Below are 21,222 nucleotides of genomic sequence, written 5' to 3'. Positions count from 1 at the left end.
ACCTTGTGTCTGATTTCCACCTCTTTGTTAATTTAGGTATTCACAATTAACACTTGGTATCTCCTTTGTAGTGTCCTCACCATGGGGTGATTGCTATATTCCTTCAAAGCTCAACACAAAATTTCTCTTTTTAAAGGAGGGGCCCTTCTTTGGCATTAAGGAGAGATATGATTTAGCAAACTGAGCACTTTATAAGCCCATTGGGATCATGTTATTGAAAATCTTTTAATTTTGTTATCAGATGTTCATGATTCATTCATGTCATGCTGTGGCCTGTCTCACCAGAATTCAATTGGACCATATGGTTTTTACTCCTGGCCAACTTGGCCCCTTATATTTGCTTAAATTCAGTTTTTACTATACCAATTAGTTGTGAATATACAACACAGTTGATTAAGTGATTCATTGAGCGCTGTGACATTTAATTTGTATCAATTCTTCCTTTTCTCTAACCTGACTCCACCTTCTTTTGCCAGCACTCCATTTTCTACATGTAATTCTGTCCTGATGATGACTTTAAGTTACCGGGGTCGAAACACCATTGAAAGTTAACAGCAAACTTCAGCTTTTGATTTACTACATGATATTCAAAAACCTTCCAGTGTTATAAAATTCATGTACCTATATGCTGTTTTCTTAAAATTTTAGTTTGTGTTTCACATGTTCTGTTCACAGGCACTTTTTCATGAACACTATGGACCTCATCACGACTTCGGCAGTCTTCATAGAAGACCGCTGAAGCTGCTGCAGCCAGCATACCGCCAGTGCTGGCGGTATGCTTGCTGCCCTATTAGGAGTTTTTCACTGCGCCAGCGGGCGAAAACAGTGTTTCTGGCAGCTGGCCCAGTGGAAAACTCACCACAACATTGATGCCGGCTCGTAATTGGTGCGTCTTGAGACCGCCACACTTGTAATGAAGGCCTATGTGTTCACTTTTTCATATTCACTGCATTTATTTTAGAAAAATGTGAATGCTCTACTATTTATGTGTTTAACAATTTCTAAATATACTTGCAGTATTCAGCTTGATGCTTCCATTTTTGTATTTTTGTTTTTCTTATTCATTATGTTGTTTAAATTGTCAATTCAATTGATACCTGTTGAGACACTGTTGACAATTCAGCAAGGTCACTAAGGAAGCAATGTCCTCCTCAGTGGACTCCGGGTGGCCAGAGCAGGTGCCCTATCCATCTCACTGGTAGTACATTCAGGGGCTGGTTTTCCATGCCCTCTGGCTTTTCTCTTCTTTGTAGCTAGCTGGACCACTGTTCCAGGCTCTATCCCTTTTTGAGTCCTATCCTAAGCAGTCATGGACCTTGTCGTAGAACAGATCCAATCAGGTAACCCCAATATCTCCACATGAGCCTTGAGCTTCACTTTCTACCAGATAGTGCGTTCAAGGTCATTATCAAGGAAATAGTCTACAAACATGGCAGGGCTCACAGCAACATTCAAAAGTCTTAAACCACCCCCTCCCAATCAAATGGAGCAAGGGCCATGGGATAATGACCCTCTCTGTTGTCAGCCACCACAAAGTGGTGGAATGCATTGGAATTCAACTGCTCTGGGGACACCAGCTAACTCCATACTATTGTCATGCTGGTACCTGTATACCTCAGAGCCTCAACATCATGCCAATGGTGGGTGACCTACTGCCCATACTTTGTAGTGTCTGAGGGCAAATGGATCTTAGAGACCATTTCACTGTCACCTAGGGACACTAAGGTAACCCCACTAAACTCCCCCCCAGTAACTGAGAAAAGCTCCTCCACCAGCACTACACTAGCCATCCCTGGTTTATTTCCTCCAGTGGGAGGTGGTGCTCTTTTTGGATACTTGGTATCCCCTTTGTAGTGCCCATACTTAAAACAGTCATGGCCATTGGTAGTTTTGGACTGCTGACTTTTGTCAGGCTAGTTTTTCTTCTGGTGGCCAGATTGGGAATGATAACCAGACCCTTTACCCTGTGAGTCATTTTCAGGACCTTTAGAGAACTCAGGCCCTCATTACAACCCTGGCGGTGAGTGATAAAGTGGCGGTAATACCGCCAACAGGCTGGCGGTAAGTACTGCCAAATTATGACCATGGCGGTGAGAACTCCCATAGACAGCCAATGTACCACAGCAACGGTGGAAACATCAGTCACTACGTTGGTAGTCAACAACAGCCAGGCGGGAGACAAAGTACTGCCCACCATATTATGAGACAGGAAACCGCCACCTTTTCCAGGACGGTACCAGCACCATCAAAAGCCTGGCAGAAACAGAGCTCAGAAGTGAAAGGACTCACCATTGCAGACACAGGGAAGAACCACGCCGCCATGAAACCCGAACTGCAAGTCTTCCCAATGATCTTCTACGTCATGCTCCACCTGGAACACCAACGCCAATGAAGACCCCAGAGGCTCCCTGGACTAATGGTCAGGAACAGGTGTAATAGATAATTTGCAGCTCAACTCTTTCACTGGTGAGTGGAACTGTATTGCACTGAAATTGTAAATATGTATTGAGTCCTTCATCTGATGCAGCACTTAGTACTTTTGTGGACAGATAGCACTCTTCTCTGGAGATGAGAGGTAAGAGATATTATCTGTATGGTAAATAGGTGTTGTCACGCATGCATGCATGAAATATGTCAAGCAGTACATTGGCCCTCATTACAACCCTGGCGGTCGGTGATAAAGTGGCGGTAGAACCGCCAACAGGCTGGCGGTAAATACTGCCAAATTATGACCATGGTGGAAAAAGCTCAGACAGACAGCCACTTTACCACACTGACCGCCAGGGCGGAAACAACAGGCACCACAGCAGTAGGCGCCTACAGCCAGGCAGAAGTCAATGTTCCGCCCACCATATTAAGACCCCGGAAACCACCACCTTTTCCGGGGCGGTGCCAACGTGTGGTTCTAAAAATTCTGGACCCATGTAATTTACTTTGCCACAGCAGTACGATTTTAGTATCAAAAGACCGATAATGACTAGTACACTAAGCATGAGCATTTTCGCTCAATTCCAGCAGCGTTTTCACCTCGAAATCGCCATTTTCGTCCTGCACTCGTGGCTCCCATTTTATACACGGCAGCCATTTTAAAAAGTTGCCCTCACATAGGCTTATAATACAGTCAGATTTGATTCCAAGGACACGTACACCTTGATTGACTTTTCTCTGACCTGGGCAAGCTGGAACCATTGCCTCAGGCCAAACCTGTTTGGTCAGTCCCTCTCCCAGTGGCCGAATCAGATAGCATCAAGGCACACCAGGCCATAAAACCCTTATTATCGCTCACACACCCTGCCTAACTTGCTCACACCTGCACCTGCTCTTTTCTTCTTCTTACTTTACGAGGGGGAGGTGCCCGTTTTTATTGGGGGTCCACACTTATCTGATGTGAAATTCTAGGCCTTGCCGGGTAATTTATTATGGGCTGGATGACATGAAATATGAGGTTTCATCATGACACTGGTTTTTCCTTTGTAGTGAAAACATGTGAATGACCAACCAAAATGTCAAGAATGTTTGCCTGAAGCTTAAAAAACTGTATATAAGGAAACCTGATTTTGCATTGACACACAGTCTCCTGAGAACATACAAATCGTGCTGTTGTACTTCTAGGACACTTGTCAATTGGTTGCAGCCAATAAATTCGATCTTTGACTTCACCTAGAAGACTCTGAGTTTCTGTAGTCTGAATCAGGAAAGTACCCGAGGTCTTTGGGTGTACCCTGGCACCGCTGGGTTACCGGATCAGTACCGGTTCTGAAAAACCCAGTACCTCAGTTGGCGCCCAAACGTGGGGCGATACCAGCGGTACCGGTCCAAGCCTGAGGTCCGTGGGGAGCTTCGTGTGAAAATTCTGGAGGAAGGCCGCCACTTCATCGACCCCTGCATGTCGACGTGGTCCGAAAGTCTTTGTTGCGAGGTTCCCCGCTTCCCGATGGCTATGAAGGACTGCTGCCCTGGCTATCGCCCTGATTTGGACCCTTGATTTTTGGTAGAGCGTAACGATAAGACGAGTCTTCTGGTGACGTCATTGATATTTTCAGTTAAGTATAAGTGGAGCGTCTCCCAGTCCTTAGTTGGACACTTGGTTTGGTCCTTAGTTGGACACTTGGTTTGGTCCTTAGTTGGACATTTGGTTTTGGTATCCCTTTGGGATCACTTTGATTTGGAACTTGCAAGTACCAAAGCCGAAGGACTCGTGTATTCACGAGACTATCGTAAACGATAATCCTTTGAAGTTTGAAGCTAGACTAGTGAGCGAAGATGCCTGGTCTTAGCAGACTTGGAAATTTGTTTTGTCTTGGTTGTAAAAGGGACTCCCGGTTGGAGGACTCATGTCCGGTTCCTCCGATTGGAACTCCAACCTATGAACTATATGTGAAGCACGGAGTGGGCCCCATCACGTTTAATAAAGTATGGGTCCGCTATTCTTGGAAATAATTGAGAAAAGTTTTCTTTTTTTTCTTGTAAATATGACTTACAACTAGGATCTGCAAACGGTTCTGTAAGTAAATTGCGACGGCGCTATTTATGAAAAATGGCTAAAGCGCGCTGTATTGTGTGTACTGAGTGTTTTCTGTTTATATCTGAAATGAGCTCAATGTGTGTTTGTGGGTCTTCTTGATGTTTACAGTTTGTTAAGTAAAATGTTGGTTAATTAATATTAAGTAGAAACTTAGAAAAAATCCAGAAATGAACCATGTGATGTGCTAACATAGCTATATGTTGCTCTTTAATTTATAGAATGAGCAATTGTGCACATATACAAAACTGCCGTTAAATGCTTAATAAATTAGAAAACACATTCAATAGATATAAATAGGCCCCCCCCCAAAAAAAAAAAAAACGAAATTATCTATTTTCAATTCAGCCAGCACTTTCCCAGTTAAACATGGGTGGAATTTTGCATAACCTTCCTTTTAAATGAAAGTGGCGCAAAAATGTGACGCATTTCAAGTTAGGCTTATGCGCTTAGGCTTGTGAGTTAATGTATCCCAAATAATAGGCAAGGGATGCAGCTTGCTTTTATATGTGGAATTATCACCAAAAAAAAATAATTGGGTTTTTATTTTTTTTTAAAGAAAATTATTAATTATGGAAAAATTATTTTAAAAAATAAGTGCCTTTCAAAATCGTTTTTTAATATTTATAAAGCTTAATACCTATACTATGACCTCCTAACATTAAAATTTAATTTAAGTTATGTTGCACCGCTAAAATGACATTTGTATGTGCAATTTTCCCTTGGCGCAGGAGCAAACAAGCTCATTTCTATAAAGTATAAGTTAATATTTTCAATGGCTGACTCATGGATTGTGTAATAGACATTCTGGTAATGCATATTATGCAAGAAAATTGTAGGATATTGATTTTTTAATGCCTAAAATATCAAAGTCGATTCTGGGCAAAAGCACTGTTTAAACTGCATTTTCTTTCATTCAGAGTACTTTTTAAAGTGTCTCAGGCTTCAGTAAATGCATACATTTAGGTTTGATATATATTTGCAGGTTGTGCCTTCTTATGATTCAATGAGTCAATGTGCCAGTACAAAGGCTTGTTTTAATATCAAGGTTGAAGGTTCTAACTTCAGCTGGGCCTACTGAGACGTTCATTCATTCGAGGTTGATGAAATATGTACCATTGCATTGGATTGCAACAAGCATTTATTCTAACAACTGGTATGTGTGTTATTAAGGTGTGTGAATTATTCACAGTAAATGTAGTTTAATAATCTGGAAATAGAGATGATTTTTTTTTACAGTGGAAATTGTAGGTGCCAAATTAATATGGAGTGTCAGTGTAACAATTTTTACTTTTAGAAAGGTAAAACTAAGGTGGCTTGATGTTGCGAAGTAACTGACAAGAGGGTAACAGTTAAGTAATGGAAATTTATTTTCATGTATTTGGTCCTATCATGAATTGTTCTTGCTGGTCCTGTATGTTAGAAGAGAAACAGTAAAGTTATATTTGACAGCAGATTTCCATTGCCTGGTGATCTACTGTCAAAAGGAGGGTAAGGATTTTAAACCTGACAAATTAAACAGGCCCAAATATTGGGTTTTGGGCTGCAGGTTTACAGTGCATAAAGTACATGACATGGTGTTGTGTGTCACCGCTTATTCACACATGCTATTGTTTTGTCTATGCTTTTTGTGCTTGATACACAGCAAGTATATCTGATGGCTTGACGTTTTGTGCGTTTTTATTATTTTTTATTTGTTTTTTTTGCATGTTTGTTGCTGCTTTTGATACTATTACAAGCTCCCCTGTGTTGTGAGGGGATGGTCATGACGATGCCCATCGCTACGCAACAGTTGGTTGAACTTGTTCTGGTTACTAAATTCCACAGATAATGATATTTCATGCTGTGAACATAAAAGACAACACTTCACCAGTGAATGTCTATTTGGCTATAATGGTATTGAAGGAAAATAAAAAGAGATATACAGGATCAAAGTGTGTCACCTGCAGTTAGTCACGTTACTGCCCCTTCCCTTAAAGGAACAGGCAGCCCTACATTTATGTATCCTTGATTGGACCTAAGGATGAAATTATAGATCTGTGACTCAAGGTGGCCTAATTTCTATATTACATTAGTTAATGATGTTCTGTTTCCTAAGTAGCATATGGCTTTCGTTCCTTAAAAGAAAACCAGGTTTTCATTTTTTCCTGAAGAAGGAACTGAAACATTAGCTAGGAGTACCGTATATGTTGTAGTCGCCAACAGTAGAGTTAAAATTTGTGTAACTTTGGCCTTTGTGTATCACCCGTAATCTCGGTGTTGTGTCACATGCCTGACTATCACCCAAATAATTTTTTTGTTGTTCTTCCTATAGATTTTTTCTTTTGTTACTTCCCCTGACCAATGTCGCATCATGCTTAGTTATTGAGATTTTAGCTATGTCCTAGTCCCATTTCTCTTTTTCGAATTCCTTTCACCAGTCAGCCCTTTTATTATTATTGATGTATTGTTCAGGTTCACATTTCCAGACTGCAGTGATGTACCAGGGACCCCCATGTTATGTATAATTCCCTTTGGTATGACCAGACTGGTTTTCAAGAATTTGCCTTAGGCCTGCTTCAATGTTTTCCAGCCTGACTGTCAGGGTAGCGATAGACTGGTTAACTGACTCAATATTATAGTAAGACAAGTTTTCCATCTCAATAGGAGATATCTTATGTTTACCTTTTTGAACATGACGAATTTTCAATGTCTATTTTAATTTGGTTTTCGGTTCCCTTCTGTTCCTGCTACTTTAATTTTTGGTGGGATCAGATGTGTCCTAATCATGCAAATATCAGGACCCTCTAGTTCTTATCTTTTGTTTGCACATTTGACTATTAGCCTGTGTATTGCATAGTGCACCTGATGCACAGTTTTTAAAGGAAGGTTTCTACATGTCCCTGATAATCGGTATCATGTGATTTCTCTATTGAGATGTTCTAAGGTAAGGAGGAACACCTAGACTTAATCATTGAGGCAAATATGTGTTTACCCCATTAGACAATGCCACTGTGTGAGGAAATCCATTCAGATAGAATTCTCATGTAGCTATAGATGGCAGAGAATAATGGAGAGAACCCAATTAAAGATGCTAGAGACCCTGTTTTGCCCTTCTGCCTTTGTCTTTGTATTTTATGCCCATGGTGTATGGCTACTCCTTTGAAGATTGCAGACCACCTGCTTGCAGTCCCCTTGTTAAAAACCATGAACTGGTTTTTTTACTAAATTGAAGGAAACTAACAACTGTGGCACATTTCCTACGTCACTAGATTCTGCGGGTATCAAGTCATAATAACCTGCAGGACATTGATTTAAGCCTAATTCCCATCAGTGACAGCTACAGATGAAAGACGGACGTCTTGGCCCTACAGTCTCAGCACCCAGAAAGTAGCAAAGCTGGACAGCGATCGCCAGCGCATGGTATCGTACTTGCTCCATCAGACGGCGTTGGACATCACAAAACCAAAGTTTCAGTGTAAAAGAGCTAAAGAGAAGGATTCCTGTTGTTGATGGCAGAGCTGTTTTGAGGTTTCATTTCTCTACCTGTCATGTGCTTGTAACCTCTGACAGTGTGCAATCCCTTGAGCCCCTTGGCCTGAGTTTTGGCCACACACCCCCTTTTCTTTGCTCCAACGGAAGAAGGGCAGTGCACCGGAGATTTCAAGTTTGGAAAAAGGCACTATATTGTGGTGCCCATGAAAGAGCAGCTTGAGCGTCCTCTGACACTAAATAATGAGTGTTGGAGTCTGAAAGTGCTGCTGAGCTTGAGCTATTTCCCAATTAATGGTGCTTGGGTCTGCACGAGATGATTTGTGCCCTTGATCAATGAAGAGCACATTGTTTGTAGTATCTGCCACAGAGGAGAGACACTGGTGCATTGCTTTAAGACATTGAGACTTTCGAGTGAGCTGTGGGTGTTTGCCAGGAGGGCACTCCAACTAAGCAGTACTTTTCTCACGAAGAGGCCTGAATTGAGAGGCCCATGCGAAAGAAAACAACAAAAGAGAATTTGATGGACAATAGAAGCCTGCCAGAGAGGCTTTTTGAACGGACTCTGGGCATAGTTGGTTTCACAAGAGGTTTCCGTGTGATTGTATAGACTAGGTGTTAGGAGACTGATTGTTTTGCTGGCATTGTTTTAAAGTACTATTCTGTTTAGTAAAAGCAGAATAAAGTCCATTTTCTGTGGAAAGAGTACCCCCTTTTCACCTTAGAGCATTGATGAGAGTCACCACTGTTCCACCTGAACATACAAAAATTACTGAAATGCAGAGGAGCCCTAAAAATTTTACTAGATAATTTTAGGATTTGCTTTTTGGTTAGGGTTGTGAAAAATTATTATTTCATAGTGGTCACTACTTTCTCCCGTTGTCTATATGTTCTTAATAACGTGTTTTCTAGTGTCTTTTAAACATGACGTTGTCATTTATGGGTAGGATTGTTTTTCTCTACTCAATTGACTTCTGCACCCACTTCCCAACCTATGTCTTTTCCTACTATTGTTTCTTTGCACTCTTTTCACCCTTTTCCTGAACATGAGCAGGTTAGAAGATCAGAATTCGTAAGCAATTCTTTTGTACAGCTTCTGCATCAACACTAGTTAGTAGTGAACATCACTAATTGTTGGGTGTGTGATCTTATGCCACCTACTGCAGATAGAGGTATTCCTTATTTTGTCCTGCCATATGTGGCCCTTTTTGCTACTTCATGTTCAAGGAGACCTGTCCAGAGAGAGTTACCAAGTACTAGAATTTTGCTCCAGCAACATCTCCATGGCCTTATAAACATAGACCTGGACTCAGATTAGCATGAGAATAGGTTTATTGCCTATGTAAGGGCAAAAGGAGGGTTTGTGGTTCTAAAAATTCTGGACCCATGTAATTTACTTTGCCACAGCAGTACGATTTTAGTATCAAAAGACCGATAATGACTAGTACACTAAGCATGAGCATTTTCGCTCAATTCCAGCAGCGTTTTCACCTCGAAATCGCCATTTTCGTCCTGCACTCGTGGCTCCCATTTTATACACGGCAGCCATTTTTAAAAGTTGCCCTCACATAGGCTTATAATACAGTCAGATTTGATTCCAAGGACACGTACACCTTGATTGACTTTTCTCTGACCTGGGCAAGCTGGAACCATTGCCTCAGGCCAAACCTGTTTGGTCAGTCCCTCTCCCAGTGGCCGAATCAGATAGCATCAAGGCACACCAGGCCATAAAACCCTTATTATCGCTCACACACCCTGCCTAACTTGCTCACACCTGCACCTGCTCTTTTCTTCTTACTTTACGAGGGGGAGGTGCCCGTTTTTATTGGGGGTCCACACTTATCTGATGTGAAATTCTAGGCCTTGCCGGGTAATTTATTATGGGCTGGATGACATGAAATATGAGGTTTCATCATGACACTGGTTTTTCCTTTGTAGTGAAAACATGTGAATGACCAACCAAAATGTCAAGAATGTTTGCCTGAAGCTTAAAAAACTGTATATAAGGAAACCTGATTTTGCATTGACACACAGTCTCCTGAGAACATACAAATCGTGCTGTTGTACTTCTAGGACACTTGTCAATTGGTTGCAGCCAATAAATTCGATCTTTGACTTCACCTAGAAGACTCTGAGTTTCTGTAGTCTGAATCAGGAAAGTACCCGAGGTCTTTGGGTGTACCCTGGCACCGCTGGGTTACCGGATCAGTACCGGTTCTGAAAAACCCAGTACCTCAAACGACATCAAAACCCTGGCAGAAACACTGCACAGAAGGGAAACAACTCACCTGTGGAGAGTCAGGGAAGAACCACGCCCCCATGGAGCCTGAACTGCATGTATTCACAATGCTGTTCTACGTCATGCTCCACCACGAACATCAACGACGGCAAAGACGACCACGGTGAGTACAGCTGCCTAGCACACAAGGGAGGGAGGGAGAAAAACAAGAGCGACACACACACACAACACACACCTGACACACACACACCATACACACAACCTGCTGCACATATAAACCAATGGCACACGACACACGCCATAATAAAACACGGACCATAATGCTGGAGTAACAACTAATGTATTAGCACAGCAAAATCCACCACATGAACCAAATATATACAAATGTCCATGGAGGGCCAATGCCCAGTCCAAAGTCATGAGGGCACACAAGGCAACAGGACACAGTCCAATGCCCAACCTGTTTCCTGACACAGCCGGAGAGAGCACTGCAGGGGTATCATTTTACAAGTGGAAAGGCAACTCAGGGGAGGGGGGCACCACAGCCGAATATGGGAACGTCCCCACTGGTTCTGGAAGGGGCAACATGCCCATTGCTTTGTTCTGGGGAGTGCAAGGTGTAAGGAAATGCCTCCTTGGCATGGTTACCCCTGACTTTTTGCCTTTGCTGATGCCAAGTTATGATTTGAAAGTGTGCTGAGGCCTGCTAACCAGGCCCCAGCACCAGTGTTCTTTCCCTAACCTGTACTTTTGTTTCCACAATTGGCACACCCTGGCATCCAGGTAAGTCCCTTGTAACTGGTACCTCTGGTACCAAGGGCCCTGATGCCAGGGAAGGTCTCTAAGGGCTGCAGCATGTCTTATGCCACCCTGGGGACCCCTCACTCAGCACAGACACACTACTTGCCAGCTTGTGTGTGCTAGTGGGGATAAAACGACTAAGTCGACATGGCACTCCCCTCAGGGTGCCATGCCAACCTCATACTGCCTATAGGTATAAATAAGTCCCCCCTCTAGCAGGCCTTACAGCCCTAAGGCAGCGTGCACTATACCATAGGTGAGGGCATAAGTGCATGAGCACTATGCCCCTACAGTGTCTAATCAAAACCTTAGACATTGTAAGTGCAGGGTAGCCATAAGAGTATATGGTCTGGGAGTCTGTCATGCACGAACTCCACAGCACCATAATGGCTACACTGAAAACTGTGAAGTTTGGTATCAAACTTCTCAGCACAATAAATTCACACTGATGCCAGTGTACATTTTATTGTAACATACACCCCAGAGGGCACCTTTAGAGGTGCCCCCTGAAACCTTAACCGACTATCCATGTAGGCTGACTGGTTTTAGCAGCCTGCCACACACCAGACATGTTGCTGGCCACATGTGGAGAGTGCCTTTGTCACTCTGTGGCTAGTAATAAAGCCTGTACTGGGTGGAGGTGCTTCCCACCTCCCCCTGCAGGAACTGTAACCCTTTGTTACAGCACCCCAGGGCACTACAGCTAGTGAAGTTGCCTGCCCCCTCCGGCCACGGCCCTACTTTTGGTGGCAAGGCCGGAGGAGATAATGAGAAAAACAAGGAGGAGTCACTGGCCAGTCAGGACAGCCCCTAAGGTGTCCTGAGCTGAGGTGACTCTAACTTTTAGAAATCCTCCATCTTGTAGATGGAGGATCCCCCCAATAGGATTAGGGATGTGCCCCCCTCCCCTCAGGGAGGAGGCACAAAGAGGGTGTAGCCACCCTCAGGGCTAGTAGCCATTGGCTACTAACCCCTCAGACCTAAACACACCCCTAAATTCAGTATTTAGGGGCTCCCCAGAACCAAGGAACCCAGATTCCTGCAACCTGAAGAAGAAGAGGACTGCTGAACTGAAAACCTGCAGAGAAGATGGAGACACCAACTGCTTTGGCCCCAGCTCTACCGGCCTGTCTCCCCACTTCTAAAGACACTGCTCCAGCGACGCGTTCCCAGGGTCCAGCAACCTCTGAAGCCTCAGAGGACTACCCTGCATCTAGAAGGACCAAGAACTCCCGAGGACAGCGGCTCTGTTCCCCAAAGACTGCAACTTTGCAACAAAGAAGCAACTTTGAAACAACACACGTTTCCCGCCGGAAGCGTGAGACTTTGCACTCTGCACCCGACGCCCCCGGCTCGACTTGTGGAGAACAAACACCACAGGGAGGACTCCCCGGCGACTATGAGACCGTGATTAGCCAGAGTTGACCCCCCTGTGCCCCCACAGCGACGCCTGCAGAGGGAATCCCGAGGCTCCCCCTGACCGCGACTGCCTGCTTCAAAGACCCGATGCCTGGTAAAGACTCTGCACCCGCAGCCCCCAGGACCTGAAGGATCCGACCTCCAGTGCAGGAGCAACCCCCAGGTGGCCCTCTCCCTTGCCAAGGTGGTGGCTACCCCGAGGAGCTCCTATTGCGAACCCGACGCCTGTTTGCACACTGCACCCGGCCGCTCCCGTGCTGCTGAGGGTGTACTTTTTGTGTTGACTTGTGTCCCCCCCGGTGCCCTACAAAACCCCCATGGTCTGCCCTCCGAAGACGCGGGTACTTACCTGCTGGCAGACTGGAACGGGGGCACCCCCTTCTCCATTGAAGCCTATGGGTTTGGGGCACCACTTTGACCTCTGCACCTGACTGGCCCTGAGCTGCTGGTGTGGTAACTTTGGGGTTGCTCTGAACCCCCAACGGTGGGCTACCTTGGACCCAAACTTGAACCCTGTAGGTGGTTTACTTTCCTGCAAAACTAACCAAACACTTACCTCCCCCAGGAACTGTTCAAAATTGCACTGTCTAGTTTTAAAATAGCTATATGTCATTTATGTGAAAACTGTATATGCTATTTTGCTAATTCAAAGTTCCTAAAGTTCCTACATGAAATACCTTTCATTTGAAGTATTACTTGTAAATCTTGAACCTGTGGTTCTTAAAATAAACTAAGAAATATATAATATTATAATTATATATATAATTTCTATACAAAAACCTATTGGCCTGGAATTGTCTTTGAGTGTGTGTTCCTCATTTATTGCCTGTGTGTGTACAACAAATGCTTAACACTACCCTCTGATAAGCCTACTGCTCGACCACACTACCACAAAATAGAGCATTAGAATTATCTCTTTTTGCCACTATCTTACCTCTAAGGGGAACCCTTGGACTCTGTGCATGCTATTTCTTACTTTGCATTAGTACATACAGAGCCAACTTCCTACACAAGGCCACAGTCTCTGAAGTGGGTGATTTGACCACTGGTTCTGGAGGGGGCAGCCTGCACAGCAGCCCCTGGAGGGTGGCCTACAAGGCGTCCGCTGGCGGCGACGGCTGCATTGTGGTTGGTGGAGCCTCCTGGGCAGCCCCTGCACTGTCCGATAGCTGCATTGTGGTGGTGGTTGGCGAAGCCTCCAGGGCAGCACCTACACTGTCAGATAGCTGCATTGTGGTGGTGGTTGGCAGATCCTCCTGGGCAGCCCCTGCACTGTCAGATAGATGCATTGTGGTGGTGGTTGGAGGAGCCTCCTGAGCAGACCCTGCACTCCCTGATGGCTGCATTGTAGTGGTGGTTGGAGGAGCCTCCTGGGCAGACCCTGCACTCCCTGACGGCTGCAATTCCACAGCTGGCGTTGGGGGCCTTGTTACAGCTGGTGGTGGTGGTGGTGTTAGACTGACAGCTTCTGCAGGCGTAGAGTGCCTTGTCTCCTCCTGTCCATGGGTCGTGGATTCCTTACCCTTCCTGGCAGGGGTGGAAGGGCTTTTCCCCTCTCTGCCTGGTGGTGCAGCTGGTGCAGACCCCTTCCCCTTTGCACTCTTCTCTGGTGGTGCAGGCCCCTTACCCTTCTTCCCTGGTGGTGCTGGCTTCTTCCCCTTCTGTGTTGTAGGTCTGGTATCCTTAACACCACGAGTAGTGCTACCACTGTCACGTGGACTGTTTTGCTGAGGTGCTAGTCTGTGTCCTTGGTACCCTGCCCATACGTGCAGAACTGAGGGGGGGAGAGGTAGTGAAGAGATCAATTGAAAAACTTTTTAGGGACGTTGTGGAAGGAGGAGGGAGGAGTAATGTGAGTGGAGGATGAGGGAGTGGATGTAGGAGGTGTAAGTCTGCATTATTTGTGTGCAGGTGCATGGACTGTATGCTGATGTGAGGTGGATGGCTGTTGGGTGTCTGAGTGCTTGCATTTGTGTCCCTTAGGAGGTGGGGACAGACACGGTGGGAGAGGACACAGGGGACCCGTGCATGGTTGTTGCGGAGGCGTCTGCCAGTGAGGTGTGTGTTCTGCTTGGAGTGGTGAGGCTGATAGTGGATGTAGATGTAGTGCATGCAGGTGTGAGTGTGGACTTGAGTGGGAGGGAGGTGGAGGAGGAGGCGGAGACAGTGGAGGCGGTGGATGTTGTCATGTCTTCAACTGTTTGGTGTTTGTGTGAGTGCCTGTGGGATGAAGTGTGGTGCTTGTGTTTGCCTGTGCCACTCTTGTGTGTCGCCTTGTGTGCATGCTCATCTGTATGTGTGCCTGGGATGGGTTGGTGTTGAGGGGAGTGGGACTGGAAGTGGTAGTTGGAGGGGGGACGGTAGAAACAGGGACAATGGCTGCCATCAGAGAGGAGACAAGAGCCTGAATCGATCTCTGTTGGGCCACCAAACCACTGTGAATGCCCTCCAGGAAAGCATTTCATTGCTGCATCTGGGATGCCAGCCCCTGGATGGCATTCACAATGGTTGGCTGCCCTACAGAGATGGATCTCAGGAGGTCAATAGCCTCCTCACTCAGGACAGCAGGGCTTACTGTGGCAGGGCCTGAGGTGCCTGGGGCGAAGGAGATGCCCACCCTCCGGAAGCGGGCACGGGCAAATCGCTGAAGGGCTACTGGGAGGGCAGTGCTGGTACGGGGGTGGCTGCTGTACCAGCAGCTGGGGTGGTCACAGAGGTGTCCGCCACCACCTGGGAGCTCCCATTGGAGGCGGTATCAGAGTCTTTGTTGTTCCCTCCAGTCTCCGCCGTGGTGCTCCCCTCCCCCTCCTTCCCACTGGTTCCCTCAGCATCGGTGTACTCTGCATCCAGGGTCATGTGGGATGCAGCTCCCTCTGACGCCGGAGCCCCTGCTCCTCTGCCAGACGATGCTAATGCACACAAGGAGAGGACGACAAAACAAGAAAGGGAGGGAGAGAGACAAAGGATACACTGGGTCAAGGACTGCACCAACACCACCGTTGGTGTACACAGCACCCTCACACACAGGGAACAGGCCTACGCAATATGCATTGCACTACCAGTGATATGGCTAGTCACCAAGTCATGATGAGGAGCACACACTGCCAACTGCAGCCCACCTGGGACCCACAATGCCCTGCCTGGAAGTGACTACCAACAAGCTAGGTTACCTGTATTTGCCATGCAACCAATATCTTTCAGAGGACCTATGCTGCAATGTCTGGCCTGGCCTTAGGGGCACTTACTAACACACAACCACCAACCGGAAACCACCCTACCACCCAAAACTTGTTATGTTACCCACTGTACTCAGCCCCTTGTGGCTGCTGTGATTCCCTAAAGCGCCCATCCAGCTCAGGGTACGTGGGCCATCAGGGGGGTCAGGGTCTACGGGCACCCCTTCCTCATTGGGAGGCCATCCCCAGCTGGGCCTCCGCGGACTCCGTGCCCAGCGTCTCAGGTCCTCCCACCTTTTGCGACAGTGGATACTCTGCCTGTCATAGACCCCCAGGGTCCGCACGTCCTTGGCGATGGCATGCCATAGTCCCTTCTTTTGATGGCCACTGACCTGCAGAGGCAATACAGACAGGAGAACACCATTAAACTAACAGTCCAGGGTGTCACACACATGGCCCACCATACCCGTTTCCATCACCATTGGCACACACATTGCCCAGCGTACGACATGTATACCACCGACAAATAATCCCCCATTACACAATGCCTTCACACACATCTCCATGCATCCATACCACATGCATCGTGCCCACAGTGTACTCACTTGTTGGTCTGTTCCATTTCCTGGCAACTGGTTCTTTCAAAGTGACAGTGGGCCTGGCAGCATGAATGTGACAGCCAATGTTCTCAGTCGTGCTGGCAAGAGTCTTGTCTGCCCTAGTAAAACACATGTGCAGCTACATTGCTTTCCCCCAAGTGGAACATTTGGCCACAGTGAAGGCTGGATTCTATGCAATGGGACATATCCCCAATATTATTGGCATGACTGATGGGACACATATTGCGTTTGTCCCCCCACCAGAATGAACAGGTGTACAGGAATCGTAAAAGTTTCCATTCCATGAATGTGCAGATGGTGTGCCTGGTGGACCAGTACATCTCCCACGTCAATGCTAAATATTGTGGGTCGGTGCATGATGCCTTTGTCCTGAGGAATAGCAGCATCCCATATGTGATGGCTCAACTCCAGAGGCACTGGTTGTGGCTAATAGGTGAGCCCATGGTCCCCCACCCATTGGATGTTGGTATAAGGGTGTGGGGTTGGCCCTAAGGGTTAGTCTCTGGCTAACTGGTATCCCTTGATATTTGCATATGACTCTGGTTACCCCAACCTCTCATGGCTACTGACCCCAGTGAGGAATGCCAAGACAAGGGGAGAGGAACGTTACAATGAGGCACATGGGCAAACAAGGAGGATCATTGAGCGTACCCTGGGCCTCCTGAAGGGCAGGTTCAGGTGCCTCCATCTGACAGTTGGCACTGTGCTACTCACCCAAGAAGGTCTGCCAGATAGTAGTGGCATGCTGCATGTTGCACAACCTGGCCCTCAGATGCCATGTACCTTTTCGGCAGGAGGAGGCGGCTGGAGATGCCCCTGTGGCAGCAGTGGACCCTGAGGACAGTGAGGATGAGGGGGCTGAGGATGTGGACAACAGAACATCAGTTATTCCGTCAGTACTTTCAATGACACACAGGTGAGACAGTTCAGCTTCACATTTTTATGGCTATTGGTGTATTCTGTGTGACAGTGGCATGCCTGCATTACCTACTTGTTACCTCTACTTACTGTCACCTATGGTTTATCATTTTACAGATGTTGGTGATATGAAAACAATGTACTGATGTGATCACTACTGCCAGCTACAGGACATTCTTTCTATGCTCTCAATATGTACAGTTCATTTGGAATGGATGTACCTGTTAACATCAATACAAATTTTCAATACATGAAATACTAGTTGTCGAGTTTTTTCCAAGGGAGTTTATTGTAGTGCTAAGAAATTGAGAGGAAAGTGCAACGGAATGGGGTGATGATGGAGGAAAGTCCAGGGTATTGTTCCAGTCTGTTTGTAGCACAGGTGCAGTGTCCAAGGGGACATAGGAAGGGGAGCAATGGCAGTTCAAGGTGGATAAGGTGACTGAATGGGACACAAGGGAGACAATCAGGAGAGTCTCATTTCCTGGCAGTGGTCTTGGCAAGTGTCGCTGGCTTCTGTCTGGGTTGCAGGGAACATTTGGGGGGTGGTTCACCTTCTGCAGAGGAAGGGGTGCTTGTGGCCTGTGGGTCCTGTGGTGGGGCCTCCTGCCCACTAGCGGCAGCAGAATTGGAGGGCTGATCAATGGACTGGCTAGTGGTAGGGCCCTCTGGTGTGCTGTTGCCTCCCTCATGATGTTGGCCATGTCTGCCAGCACCCCTGCTATGGAGATCAGGGTGTTGTTAATGGCCTGCAAGTCCTCCCTGATCCCCTGATACTGTCTCTCCTGCAGATGCCTTTTCGACTGCTCGTTGTCTAGGATCTGGCCCATCGTGTCCTGGGAATGTTGGAAGGCTCCCAGGTTCTCGGAGAGTGCCTCCTGGAGAGTTGATTCCCTGGTCCTGTCCTCCCCCTGGCACACAGCAGTCCTCCCAGTTTCCCTGTTGGCTTATGCCCCTGTCCCCTGAACGGCGTGCCCACTGCCACTGACCTGTACAGGGGGGCACACTGCTGATTGACGTGTCCTGGGGACAGAGGTTTGGGTACGCTGGGTGGGTGCTGTGGTGTTGGATCCTGATGGGGGAGGCTCTGTGGTGGTCTGTGAGTGGGCTTAGTCCCCGATGGGACAGTAGGTCCTCCAGATCCAGAAGTCCAGAGTTACTATCATCACTGGGGGCCTCTTCTGTTGGGGGACTGGATAGTGGTGGCAGCTCCTCTCCACTGACATTGGCTGTGGTACCGGTGGGGATGTAAGTGATGTATTATGCTTCAAGTGTGTGACATTTGTACTTCTCTGGCTTCCTCTCTATCGTTGGTGTTGCCCTGCCAGCTTTTGCTTGTGTATGGTGATGTATTGTGGGATTGTTAGTTTCCCTATGCTGTGCACAGCACCCTCACACACTTTAGTGATGGGTGTCCATGCAGGGCTGGGAGGGGTGTTAATGCTTTGGTTTGGCATGCAGGGCTTGGCATTGGGGTTAGTGAAATGTGCGGGTGCAGTGTGTGAGATGGAGTGGAGTGATGGGAGTGAGGGTATGGGTGTGAGAGGGCATGCAGGTATTGGGGGGGTGATAGGTAGTACATATTGACTTACCAGTGTCCAGTCCTCTGGCTACTCCAGCCAGTCCCTCAGGATGCAGTATTGCCAATACCTGCTCCTCCCATCTGTGAGCTGTGGGGGAGGAGGTGTGGGTCCACCGCCAGTCCTCTGTATGGCAAGTTGGTGTATTGCTGCTATGGAACATACCTTTCCCCATAGGTCGTTTTACCTCTTCCTGATGTTGTTCCTTGTTATTGGGTGATGTCCCACAGTGTTGACCTTGTCCACGATCCTCCGCCATAGCTCCATCTTCCTTGCAATGGATATCTGCTGTACCTGTGCTCCAAAGTGCTGTGGCTCTACCCTGACAATTTCCTCCACCATGACCCTTAACTCCTCCTCAGTGAAACGGGGTTGCCTTTGTGGTGCCATGGGTGTTGTGTGATGTGTGTTGGTGAGGGTGTGTTGGGTAATGTGGTGGGGTGTGTGATGTGGAATGCGTGAGGGGTGCATGGGTATAAGTGGTGTGTGTGTCTAGTTGTCTCTGTGCTTTTCTTCTTAGTCTCCTGGTGGCAATTGTTGTTCGTAAGAGGTTGTGGGTAATGTGGGTGGGTGTTTTATAGTGGTTTGGGTGTGGTGTGTGTATGGGTGTCAGGTGAGTGTACTTGGTATTGGCCAGTGTTGTGTTGTTTTGTATGTGGGTGTCCATTCTGTGCACAGCGGTATGTACAGCCAATGGTTTACCGCCATTGAATGTCCGCCATGTGATTCATGGGTCATAATGTGATGGGTGTTGTTTTGTTGGCGTAACGGCATGGGTTTTGGGACCGCCACTTTATCACTGACCTTTGGTCTTGCAGATTTGTGTATGTGGCTGTATTCTGTCGGATTGGTGTGTGTGTGTTATATTATGGTGAACGGATATCCGCCACCGCAGTGGTATGTTGGCAGCCGTCAGTGTGGCGGTAAGTGGGATTTACCACAAATGTCACAATGAGGGCCTCTGTCTTTTTATCTCCCCCCCTCCTTCTGGTGGGAACTGTGCCTCCCCTGACAGGATTCCTTCCTCGTGATGCCTTCTTTGATTGTTGGAAACGGCCCTTCTTAAGGGATTTCCCTGAAATGTTTTGCTTTTTCCTCCTGTTTTTTTTCCTGACACTTTGCGTGGCTTTAGGTCTCTGGGCAATATCCCACTGTGCAGTAGTGGGAAACTGTGCATTCCCTGCCAATACATGCTTGGAGGGGGTGCTTGCGTGATTGGCCCAGGTGCTGTACCCTGGAGTTCCCTGTAAAAAGGTACACCAGATATCCAGGGAGTGTACAACCCTGGCTACTAGTGAGATGTTGCACGCAGTGTACCACCCACTAGAAAAGCCTTTAGAGCATGTAGCGGGCCTGCCAATGCAGACCTGTGGAGGCGCAGTTGTGCTTGAACTTAGGTTGGTACTACTAATCTCATAGCCAATCCTTAGGAGACCCTCCACTACCCCTAAAGCATCCTCTCTGAAGGACAGGGCAGGTGGTAGACGGGAGGCTGGGCAGGTACACATGGGTGTCCCATGCTCGGAAGAGAAGAACCTCCACATGGGTTCTCCCTACCTGAGGGGGTGGGTTCAGCTCTTCCCATAGTTTTTTGCTGATTCCATACCTGGTGGCCTTAGGAACCTGTGGGCCCTTTCTCCTGTCAATACAGTGTGGAGCTGGCGTACCTTCATGCATATATGAGGAAGTGGTGCTGGCAAGTGCGTGCGCATGTGCTCACTGGCCCATCAAACATGTGCTGGGCCTGTCATGGCAGGCCTGGGTGCGCACTTGCCACTATGGCATGTTTGAATATAAATCCAGTCTGTTATAACAGGTCTAGGTGTGCTTACTAGCACCTATGTTGCTTTAAACCTGTATCCAGCCTGTCGTAGCAGGCCTATGCATGCGCACTAGCACCTAGGGGATCTTAAATACGTATTCAGCCTGTCATAGCTGGCCTAGGTGTGTGCACTAGCACCTATGGTGCTTTAACCCCTTCGCTGCCAGGCCTTTTCCCCTCTCCTGTGCGAGCCTTTTTTTGGCTATGTGGGGCAGTTCGCGCTTAGGCCCTCATAACTTTTTGTTCACACAAGCTACCCCGGCCAAATTTGCGTCCTTTTTTTCCAACATCCTAGGGATTCTAGAGGTACCCAGACTTTGTGGGTTCCCCTGAGGGAGACCAAGAAATTAGCCAAAATACAGTGAATATTTTGGTTTTTCAAAAAAATTGGAAAAAAGGGCTGCAGAAGGAAGCTCGTGTTTTTTTCCCTGAAAATGGCAGCAACAAAGGGTTTATGGTGGCAAGATCACCATCTTCCCAGCTTTCAGGAACAGGCAGACTTGAATTGGAAAACCCAATTTTTCAATACAATTTTGACATTTTACTGGGACATACCCCATTTTTCCTATTTTTTGTGCTTTCAGCCTCCTTCCAGTTAGTGACCAACATGGGTGAGAAACCAAAGCTGGATCCCAGAAAGATAAACATTTCTGA

Source organism: Pleurodeles waltl, chromosome 1_2, assembly GCF_031143425.1.
Source record: "Pleurodeles waltl isolate 20211129_DDA chromosome 1_2, aPleWal1.hap1.20221129, whole genome shotgun sequence".
Lineage (NCBI taxonomy): Eukaryota > Metazoa > Chordata > Amphibia > Caudata > Salamandridae > Pleurodeles > Pleurodeles waltl.
This window is presented reverse-complemented; position numbering follows the sequence as displayed.